Consider the following 11,066-nt stretch of genomic DNA (forward strand, 5'->3'; position numbering starts at 1 on the left):
ACCTGAGGGAGAGAGATGCAGGAAGCTATCAGGATGAACCTGAGCTATCTGCCACCATCCTATGGGATATGCTGAGAGAGTGGAAGACAGGGGCCCATAAACACAGGGCTTAAAATCTGCTTGATGTGTTTCTGTTCTTGCTGTATGGCCCTCTCTGGGGCTTCTATAGTTATTTACCTGTAAAATGGGTTCATAAAAACTACTTGAAAGATACAGGATTTTGTTCTTTGTTTGTTTTGCCAGTGCTGGTAGTTAAAGTCAGGATCTGTGTACTGTTTCTTAGGTCTTTCACTCAATACTAGTGCTCTACCACTTGAGCCACACCTCCACTGCCAGCTTTTTGCTTATTAATTAGAGCTAAGGGTCTCATAGACTTTCCTTATTATTTTTGTGCCTTATGCTCTCCCTTGGTTTTTATGCTCAAGGATGGACCTCTACCTTTTGAGTCACAGCTCCACTTCTGGCTTTTTGGTGGTTGATTAGAGAGAAGAGTCTCATAGAATTTCCTACGTAGGCTGGCTTTGAACCATAATCCTTAGAGCTCAGCCTCCTGATTAGCTGGATGATAGGTGTGAGCCACCAGTGCTCAGCTGTACCTGCCTGTCTTTGGAGAAAGTGGCATGAGAATTTGAAGGGACATTACAGGGTATCCTTAGCAGTGTCATTTCAATGGTGACCTGGCAAACCTGTTTATATTTTAATGAAAATATAATTCAATGTCAAAAGGTTGTTTAATCTTATTTCCAGAGAGATAAAACTCTCTGAGAAATACAAGTTTGGGTAATTTTGCCTATATTTAAAAAAATACGTGTGTGTGTGTGTGTGTGTGTGTGTGTGTGAATGTTCACACAGGCATGCACACAGGGCCTTGAACTCAGGGCATAAGTTCTGTCTCTGAGCTTTTTTGCTCAAAGCTGGTACTTTATCCTTTATTGCTCCACAGTTCCACTTCCAGATTTCTGGTGGCTAATTGGAGATAAGAGTCTCATGGACTTGCTATGAACTGCAAACCTCAGATCTCAGCCTCCTGAGTAGCTAGGATGACAGATGTGAGCCACTGATGACTGACTTGAAAAGCACTTTTAATTCAACATGGGCTAGAGGGATATGGGCTAGGCCATACTATGAAGGGTGCATGCTTTATGGACCTGGAACCTTCAGGCCCATGAGAACAAGGTGGTTATTTCTTGCTGTGTAACTCCCACCCACTCTGTTAGAGCCAGTCTCAGCTGCCATTCTCTGTCCCTAACTACCTATCCAGGAACATTTAACTTGTCTTCAATGGTGACAGGAGGTCCTGGGAGACCAAAGTTCTAATGGTGGCCAGGAAGCAGAAAGAAAACAAGATACAAGCTCCCCACCCTCCTCAAGGACAATTTTCTCCAGTTACATGTCATGTCCTAAAGTTCCTACCACCTCCCAAAATCGTACCCCCAGCTGAGTACTTCATATTCAGTCCCTAACACTGACATGCATCTAGCCCTAAATATGAGGTAGCTATTATAATTAATGGTCCTACTCTTGGCATTTCTCATAACCTTCAACAATGCCCAAGCATGACCAATTCAATAAAACTGGATCTTCCAGCCAAGATACCATGATCATTCTGCATAAAGGATCACTTCCTATCTAATACCCAGATCAACACCTGAGAGTGTTCCAATTCTTTCTCATGCTTTAAGCCAACCAATCAAGCTTGATGAATTCATCTTTATAAGTATCTCTCAGGTCCCTTCATTTCTTTCCACCCACAACCACAATCATCCTCATCCATCTTTTTCATTTGTCATTCAAATTACAGTATCTCTATTTCACAAGTCTCCAAACCGACCTTACACCTCTCAATCTGGTGGTCTTTCACACTTTTTTGTTTTGCTGGTCCTGGGGCTTGAACTTGGAGTCTGGTTGCTGTCCCTGAGCTGCTTCTGTTCAAGGCTAATGTTCTAATATACTTGAGCCACAGTTCCACTTCCAGACTTTTCTCAGTAGTTTATTAGAGATGAAAGTCTTACAGACTTTCCTACCCTGGCTTTGAACCATGATTCTCAGATCTCAGCTTCCTGGGTAGCTAGGATTATAGGCATGAGCCACCAGATTCACATTTTTTTTTTTTTTTTTTGGGTAAGGCAGTAGAATGCTTTGTTCACATGAAGTCCCACATGGAATCCCAGTCTATGAAACTAGAAGGAAAGGAAGTGAAGGATACTTAAGCCCCTCTTACTGAGTCTCTACTCAACACAGAAGGTGACATAGGGGCAAAGTCTTGAGAGAGGAAAGGGGTTTAGTCATCAATATCGAGCAGAGGAACCTTCCAGACAGAAGTAGCAGCACATGCAAAGATCCTGAAGTCATTGTGGCTGGAGCCAACTGAGAAGAGGAAAGCTAGAGAGCAATCCAAGAAGGGAGCATGGGGGTGAATCCTGTATGGCTTGGTTATGTGAGAAATACACTCGCTCACCCAAGCTCCAGGGATAGACTCTGAGAAAAGAAGTGAACTGAGATACAAGTAAGACTTTAATAGTGGGTATGTAAGATCAAGTATTTGATGTACAAATTTGATGGGCAAACACACAAACCATTTTATCCCTAACATGTGGTGATCCCTCCCCCAATTTTTCTTGGTCTGAGTATTATGTGATTTATATTCTCTCCCAGATATCACCCAAGTTGTATTACTTTCTGTTGAGTAAGCTGAAGATTAGTTAAATTTTAGAAATGAGCTTTTGGCTGTCTCCATCTACCCGCCTTTTGTTTTTGTTCTGAAGGGAAGGCTCTTCTGAGTATGTGTTTTCTGGTACTTCCATAGTTTGTACCTATTTTCTCAATCTATGGTGGTTGATTCTTCCCCTTCCTAAATTCTCCCTTTCTAAAGAATCCTGATTGCCTTCAGACTCTCCAACACATGAACTCTGTCAAGTCCACCAGTCACTATGTGACCATGCTACTGATAATTTTTTCTATCCAAGATCAAAGGCATTGTCTTGAAAATAGATCACCATTGACTTTATTTCTACCAGCTAGCCATTGGATGGTCTTGCCCACTCACTCAAGATGGGAGTGTTTGGAGAAGTCTGAACACAATGGTGATCCAGTTGCAGTAGAATTAGAAAAGAATCCCTGGTTGGGTGCCGGTGGCTACACCTGTAATCCTATGTACTTAGGAGGCTAAGATCTGAGGATCATGATTTGAAGCCAGCCCAGATAGGAAAGGCTGTAAGATTCTTATTTCCAATTAACCAGCAAAAAATCACAGATGTGGAAGTGTGGTTCAAATCCAAGAGTACTAGTAGCTTCAGCAGAAAAGCTAAAAGAGCTCTTTCCTGTCTTGCAAGATAGAGTGTGAAAAGGCTGTGAAGGCAGACACTAAGGAGAAGAAGCCTGAATCCAAGAAGGCTGATGCTGATGGTGAAGAAGGCTACCCTTAAGGCTAAAAAGCCCAAGAAAGGGAGGCCCCACTGTAGCCGAAACCTGGTCCTGGTCCGAGGAGTTGGCAGATACTCCCAATCTTCAATGTAATCCAGAAAATTCCATGTACAAGAGGTAGTCCAAGGTTGAAAAGAAAGAAGGAGAAGGTTCTTGCAACTGTCACAAAACCAGTTGGTGGCGACAAGAACGGAGGAACCTGTGTGGTTAAGCTTCGGGAAATGCCCAGATATGACCCCACAGACGATGTGTCTCGGAAGCTGCTGAGCCATGGCAAGAAGCCCTTCAGTCAGCACGCGTGAAGGCTGCGGCCAGCATCACTCCAGGGACCATCCTCATCCTCACTGGGAGCCACAGAGGCAAGGGAGTGGTTGTCTTGAAGCAGCTGGGCAGTGGCTTACTACTTGTGACTGGGCCTCTGTCCCTCAATCGTGCTCCTCTGCATAGAACACATCAGAAATTTGTTATTGCCACTTCCACAGAAATTGATATCAGCGAGGTGAAAATCCCCAAACATCTCACTGACAATTGCTTCAAGAAGAAACAGCGGTGGAAGACCAGACACCGGGAGGGTGAGATCTTTGACACAGAAAGAGAAATACAAGGTTACAGAGCAGCGCAAGGTTGATCAGAAAGCTGTGGACTCACAAATTCTACCCCAAATCAAAGAGATTCCACAGCTACCTGAGATCTCTTTTTGCCCTAACAAATGTAATTTATCCTCACAAAATAGTGTTCTAAACTTACTGAGAGCCTAATTAAATCATTTATACGAAGAAGAAGTAGAAGAAGAAGAAGAAGAAAGAAGAAGAAGAAGAAGAAGGAGAAGAAGGAGAAGAAGGAGAAGAAGGAGAAGAAGGAGAAGAAGAAGAAGAAGGAGAAGAAGGAGAAGAAGGAGAAGAAGGAGGAGAAGGAGGAGAAGGAGGAGAAGGAGGAGAAGGAGGAGAAGGAGAAGGAGAAGGAGAAGGAGAAGGAGAAGGAGAAGAAGAAGAAGAAGAAGAAGAAGAAGAAGAAGAAGAAGAAGAAGAAGAAGAAGAAGAAGAAGAAGAAGAAGAAGAAGAAGAAGAAGAAGAAGAAAGAAGAGGAGGAGAAAAGCTAAAGGAGAAGACAGTTGGATTTTTTGTTTTGTTGTGTTTTTTGTACTAGTACTAGGGCTTGAACTTGGGGTTTGTGTGCCACCCTTAGTTTTTGCACTGGAGGCTAGCACTGTACCACATGAGTTATACCTCCACTTCCAGCTTTTTGCTGTTTGCTTGGCAAGAAGAATCTCCATGGACTTTCTTGCCCACCCAGGCTGGATTTGAACAGTGATCCTCAGGTCTCAGCCTCCTGAGTAGCAAGGATGACAGGCATGAGCCACCGGTACCTAGCCTTAGGGGTTGTTGACATTGTCACAACTAGTTTTATAGCTTCAAAATATAAAAGTGTTCATTTTGCCAGCTGCCGGTGGCTCACACCTGTAATCCTAACTAGTCAGGAGGCTGAGATCTGAGGATCACAGTTCAAAACCAGCCCAGGCAGGAAAAGCCCATGAGACTCTTAACTCCAATAAATCACTAGAAAACCGGAAGTGGCGCTGTGAAGCCTTAGAACATAGCTGAAGTATGAGTTGTCTCGACCTAAAATTTCAGAAACAAAATATGTTATTTATTTGTCAGTTGTGAGGCTTAAACTCTGGGCTTGGGCATTGTCCCTCAGCTCTTCAGCTCAAGGTGAGTGCTCTACCACTTGAGCCACAGCACCATGTCTGGTTTTCTGGTGGTTAATTGGAGATAAGAGTCTCACCAGCTTTCCTGCCCTGGCTGGCTTTGAACCATGGTCCTCAGATCTCAGCCTCCTGAGTAGCTAGGCTGATAGGCATGAGCCACCAGTGCCAGTCTCAAGGTGTAGTATGGCAGCCATGAGAAGACCCCACTTCAGCCCATCTTCAGCCATCCTTAGGGTATATCTGAGCCTTAGGTTTATAGACAAAAATGGGGCTAGGGATACAGAGATATGCAGAATTATTAAACAGTCCTTGAAAAGTATGTTCTGGTTGATCATAATTTTATTTGTTTATTTATTATTTATTTTTGCCAGTACTTGGGCTTGAACTAGGGGCCTGGTGCTGTGTCTGAGCTGTTTTGTTCAAGGCTACCACTCTACCACTTGAGCCACTGCTCCACTTCAGGCTTTTTGTGGTTAATGGAGATAAGAGTCTCCATTGACTTTTCCTGTCTGGACTGGCTTTTAACTCTGATTCTCAGATTTTAGCCCCCTGAGTAGCTAGGATTACAGGTGTGAGCCATTGCAATTTTAATCATTGTTTCCCAAGAAATTCCAAAGTATTTGTCAATTACTGTAATATTAAGGAGTCATTGTTGCCTGGCAGGAGACTCAATATTTATTTCTTAAGGGCAGTTTTGGATTCTAGTCATAAACCAGTCCTGAGCTTTATGAATTACAAAGTGATTATAAAAAGATGGTTGAAAAAACCATTCAATATAAAGACAAAACATAACAACCATGTCAAGCTTTCCTCTTGATTTTAAGTAATTAGTGTTTTTCAGCAAAAGCAGCTTTTTTTTTTTTTTTTTTTTTTTGAGGTGGGCAGTACTGGGTTTTAAACTCAAGGTTTAGGCATTGTTCCTTACCTTTTCACTTAAGGCTAATGCTCTACCACTTGAGCCACAGCTCCATTTTAAGCTTTTTGCTGGTTCATTGGAGATAAGAGTCTCATAGACTTTCCTTCCCAGGGTGACTTTGAACCTTGAACCTCAGATCTCAGCCTGCTGAGTAGCTAGGATTACAGGCATGATCCACCAGACCCTGGTGAGATACTGGTTTTCTACTTCAGCTTTAATTGAGATACCTCTGCTATAGATGAGACAACTTCTGACAATTTGTTCCTTTTCTCCCATGAACTTCTTTAACAACCAGACCTTCACCTTGAGACAGAACCATTTTGTTTCTGCCAAGGGTGCTGCGTGGCTCATAAAAAAAAGGAGGGGGGGGTGTCTTCTATCTGCCAAGACTCATCATCCAGCTACCCTTGACAAATTTTAATTTTAGTAAAAAGTAATTGGCCTAATATGAATCAAACTGATGTCCAGCTTTCAGAACAGCCACTAATAGACCAGAATATCTATGCAACCCCAGGGATTCAAGATGTCATCGTCAAAGATAATTATTACAGGATGTAGCAGCTAATAGTGAGGGCTAATTAAAGGTCTAGTTTCATGTGTATTTCCTGCTGAAAAGAAAGAGAGAAGGAGCTCCCTAGAGATTTTTTATACTTCTGGGAAAGGAGACTTGGCTTAGCAATTTCAAAGGACTTGGAGTTTTCACTTAGCTCAGCCAGTCCCAACTCAACCCCATGTGCAAATGAGGTAAATGTCCAAATAGCCAAGGAGAAACTTTTACAGATCAATTAGAGGAAAAGAGTTTAAAAGAGTAGTATATCATTATCTATGAAGACATAGTCTGAGTGCCAGATGTGTTGGTGTCCACTGCAATCGTAGTAATATGTGGAGATGGAGATTTGAGATTTGATGTCAGCCCGTGAAAAACCTTAGGGAGACCGTGTCAATAAGCAAGGAAAGTATGGTGATGAATGCTTGTAACCCCAGGTAGGAAGGAAGCATTATGTTTGAACCACAAAACCTTTTTTAAAAAAATTAAAGCCAAGTGCCCCTAACTTATGCCTATCATCCTAGCTACTCAGGAAGCTGAGATCTGAGGATGACAGTTCAAAGCCACCCCCCACCCCCACCAGGTCAGGGAAGTCCATGAGACTCTTATCTCCAATTAACCACCAGAAAGTTGAACATAGAGTTATAGTACACGTGGTAGAGCACCAGTCTGATCAAGAAAGCTAAGTAAAGTAAAATGGATTGAAGTTGTACAGGCTCAAGGCTCGAGTGACAGGAACAAAATGGGCCTGATTTCAGACTCTAGTCCTGATCTTTACTACTTTTGAGACTCTAGGCAATTTATATGGCCCCCTAGTTGTTCCTTCCCACATCCGGGAGTAAGAGGCAGAAATTAGGTATCTTCACACAGCTGCGGTAGGAGTTACCAAGAGAATAAAATTCAGAGCTTGGTGAATATAAATGAATGCATTAAAAATTGAGAGGATGATCGCTGGTGGCTCACACTGTAATCCTAGCTACTCAGGAGTCTAAGATATGAGGATCATGGTCTGTGGCCAGACAGGGCAAGAAAGTCTGTGAGAATCTTATCTCCAATTAACCATCAGAAAACCAGAAATGGTGCTATGGCTTAAGTAGTAGAGCACTCACCTTGAGCTGAAGAGCTCAGGGACAGCGTCTAGGCCCTAAGACTAGCACCAAAAAATATATTAAAAACTCAGGGAAATAATATTTCATGTGATTAAACAAGATTGAGTGCCTCTTACGCAAGAGTGTGTGTTCAAGCTATTGTCTCTCTCTCTCTCTGGTTTCTTCTTCTTTCCTTCCTTTATTTTCTATTTTTCCCTCCCTCCCTCTCTCTGCCTCCCCCCTCTATCTTTTTCTCTTTTCCTTTATGTTCTGCCTGCTGTCTGTCAGTCAGTCAGTCTGTCTGTCTGTCTGTCTGTCTGTCTGTCTGTCTGTCTCTCTCTCTCTCTCTCTCTCTCTCTCTCTCTCTCACACACACACACACACACACACACACACACACACCTACCTGCTCAGGAGGAGGCACCATGGGACAGGAAAACCAGTAGAAAGCAAGTATTAAGACCTGCCTGGGCTTGGAGCTTCTCAGTCAGAGGCTGCTGGAGTTGGAGCAGAGGAGCAAACCCAGCCTGGTGACTGCACAGGAGTCTTCTATGGCTGGGGGACTGGAAGAGAACCGAACTGGGTTGAATTTTGAAGTTTGACCACCCCTGCCAGTGGAGAACTAGAAATCCATCACATTGGTTATAGGACAGAGCAGGATAACAGGGCACCAATGGCTCACACTTGTAATTATAGTTACTCAGGAGGCTGAGTATTCAGAAGGCTGAAATCTGAGGATCAAAGTAGGCTTGGGCAGATAAGGGCAGGAGACTCTTCTTTCCTATTAACTAGAAAAAAGCCAGGAATGGAGCTGTGGCTGACGTGGTAGAACACCAGCCTTGAATAAGAAAGCTAAAGGACAATGCTTAGGCCCTGGGTTCAAGTCCCAAGACAGACACAAAAAATAAAAATAAAATAAAATGAAAATAATTTTGGGGGACCCAAAATAACTGTGCTTGTGGTAATTTGATTGGGAGGAAGACAGAGGAAGAAGGATTTTGGAAGAGTGGCAGGCTGTGGTTACTTCTGAAGGCCTTGAATATCGTCCTAGAAAGACTGGGCTCTGAGGCAGCCTATAGTGTGGCTGGTGGCATTCAAAGAACTATACAGAGATCTTCACTTCAGAAACTCACAGATGCTGAGTACCGGTGGTTCATTCTTATAATCCTAGCTACTTGCAAGGTTGAGATCAGAGGATTGAAGCCCATCTGGGGAAAGTCTTTGAAACTTTTATCTCTAACTAACCAGCCAAAAGCCAGAAGTGGAACTATGGTTCAAGTGGTAAAATGCCAGCTTTGAGGGACAGCACTCTGGCACTGAGTACCAACACAGGAAAACAACAACAACAACAAAACAACCTCCACAGGTCTCTTGAAGACTTAGGTGGGTTTGCCTTTGGGAAAGACTTCCACAAAATCCTCTCTCTGATCCCAGAACCCATGTTGGAATAGATATTGGGATTCTTTTCTGCTCCTTCCAAGAACTAGGTTTTGTATGTCCATGATAGTTTTGTTTGAATTTGCTTCCAAGGTCATTCACAATGACTTTCTTTGGGTCACTGGGTGAGGAAATGGGAGGGCTCTCCAGTTACATAAAATACTGGCAATGTTTAGTTCTGCCGGCTATTTCCTGCTCCCTGACTCCTGGCAAAGTCTGTATCAGGCACAGATAGCAAGCCAGGATGGACAGGAGTCTGGAGCGCAGATTTTCTACTGACAAAGAATCAATAAGTCACATCCTCTCTCTCCCTCCACCAAGAAGATTTTCTCTCAAATGAAGTGCAGGACCAGCGTGCACATGAGAGTCTCTCAGAGCTTCTCAAAAGGCAGTGACTATTCCATTAGCCATAGGACTGTCAATCTCCAGGGCCCTGTCAATAGCCCTGTCACACATGTACTCAGAGCAATAACATCTACCTATTAAAATTCTTTCCCTCCAGCCAGGTGTCGGTGGCTCACATCTGTAATCCTAGGTACTCAAGAGGCTGAGATTTGAGGATCACAGTTTGAAACCAGCCAGGGTAGGAAAATTCGTGAGACTCTGATCTCAAATAAACTACTCAGAAGAAGCTTAGTAGTAGAGCGCTAGTTGAGCAAAAAGAAGCTCAGGGACAGCACACAGGTCCTGAGCTCAAGCTCTAGGACTGGCATACATACACACACACAAAAATCTCTCCTATGTCTACTTCACTGGAGCCATCACTGGTGACATGGTTCATGAATTTAAAAAATCCTCTTTGCCCTTCACTTGCAATGGTCAGATACTTCCCTTCTTCCTCTAGGTCTCCATTTTCCTGTAATAGCTCCCCCACACCAAGACTCAGGGAGCCCTGGAAATGGAAGTCTCATAGATTTTGCTGTTGTTGGCAGTGGGGCTTGGTTGTGGGGCCTGGTTGTGGTCCCTGTGCTTTAATCGAAGGATAGCACTCTACCACTTTGAGCCACAGCCACTTCCATTTTGTTGGTGGTTAATTGGATATAAGAGTTTCATAGCCTTTCCTGCCTAGGCTGGCTTCAAACTTCCATCCTCATATCTCAGCCTCCTGAATCGCTAAGTGGAGATCTCCTCTTAAGAATGGAATTTCCTTGATGGACCTTGGCTGGATAAAGAGCAGGAGAACAATCTTTTTGGTACCAAGTACAATGGGAAGGGGAGGAAATGGAAGAGTGGGGGATTCTCTTTGTGAAGTCAGCCTGTGTGAGGTACACACAAACTGAGGACCACATGTGGTCTTTTTCATGGAGCATGCTCAGACAGTCCCCTAAGATGCTATCCAGGCTCTTGTCCTAGCTGCTACAGCCATTTATTCACCAGCTCAACTTCAGTGACCTCCCAGCTAGAATGTGCGAATGGCTGTTTTGAATACAGGAATCCACAAGAGAGCTTGTGGATGAACTTCAGATTCCATTCACCAGGATTTTATTTCATCAAAATACTGTACTTTCAATTAACATTACCCTGTAAACTCTTTCTTTCTTTCTTTCCTTCTTTCTTTCTTTCTTTCTTTCTTTCTTTCTTTCTTTCTTTCTTTCTTTCTTTCTTTCTTTCTTTCTTTCTTTCTTTCTTTCTCTTTCTTCCTTCTTTCCTTCCTTCCTTCCTTTCCTTCCTTCCTTCCTTCCTTCCTTTCTTCCTTCCTTCCTTCCTTCCTTCCTTCCTTCCTTCCTTCCTTCCTTCCTTCCTTCCTTCCTTCCTTCCTTCTTCTTTCTTCCTTCTTCCTTCTTTCCTCTTCCTCTTCTTCTCTGGGTGGGTATAGCTGGCTCATGATCATAATCCTAATTACTTAGAAGGCTGAGATCTGAGAATCATGGTTTGAAGCCGGTCCAGAAAGTCCAATTCAAGAAACCCTTATTTCTCATTAATCAGCAAAAAGCTGGAAGTGGAACT

General features: G+C 43.2%; 1 pseudogene; it reads left to right on the forward strand.

The window, feature by feature from the left end:
• The first annotated feature begins 587 nt into the window (after nt 1-587).
• LOC122097540 lies at nt 588-4,164 on the forward strand (annotated as a pseudogene).
• The last annotated feature ends 6,902 nt before the right edge of the window (nt 4,165-11,066 follow it).

The sequence above is a fragment of the Dipodomys spectabilis genome, unplaced genomic scaffold (genome assembly GCF_019054845.1).
Source record: "Dipodomys spectabilis isolate Male_0828 unplaced genomic scaffold, ASM1905484v1 ptg000422l, whole genome shotgun sequence".
In the NCBI taxonomy this organism is placed as follows: domain Eukaryota; kingdom Metazoa; phylum Chordata; class Mammalia; order Rodentia; family Heteromyidae; genus Dipodomys; species Dipodomys spectabilis.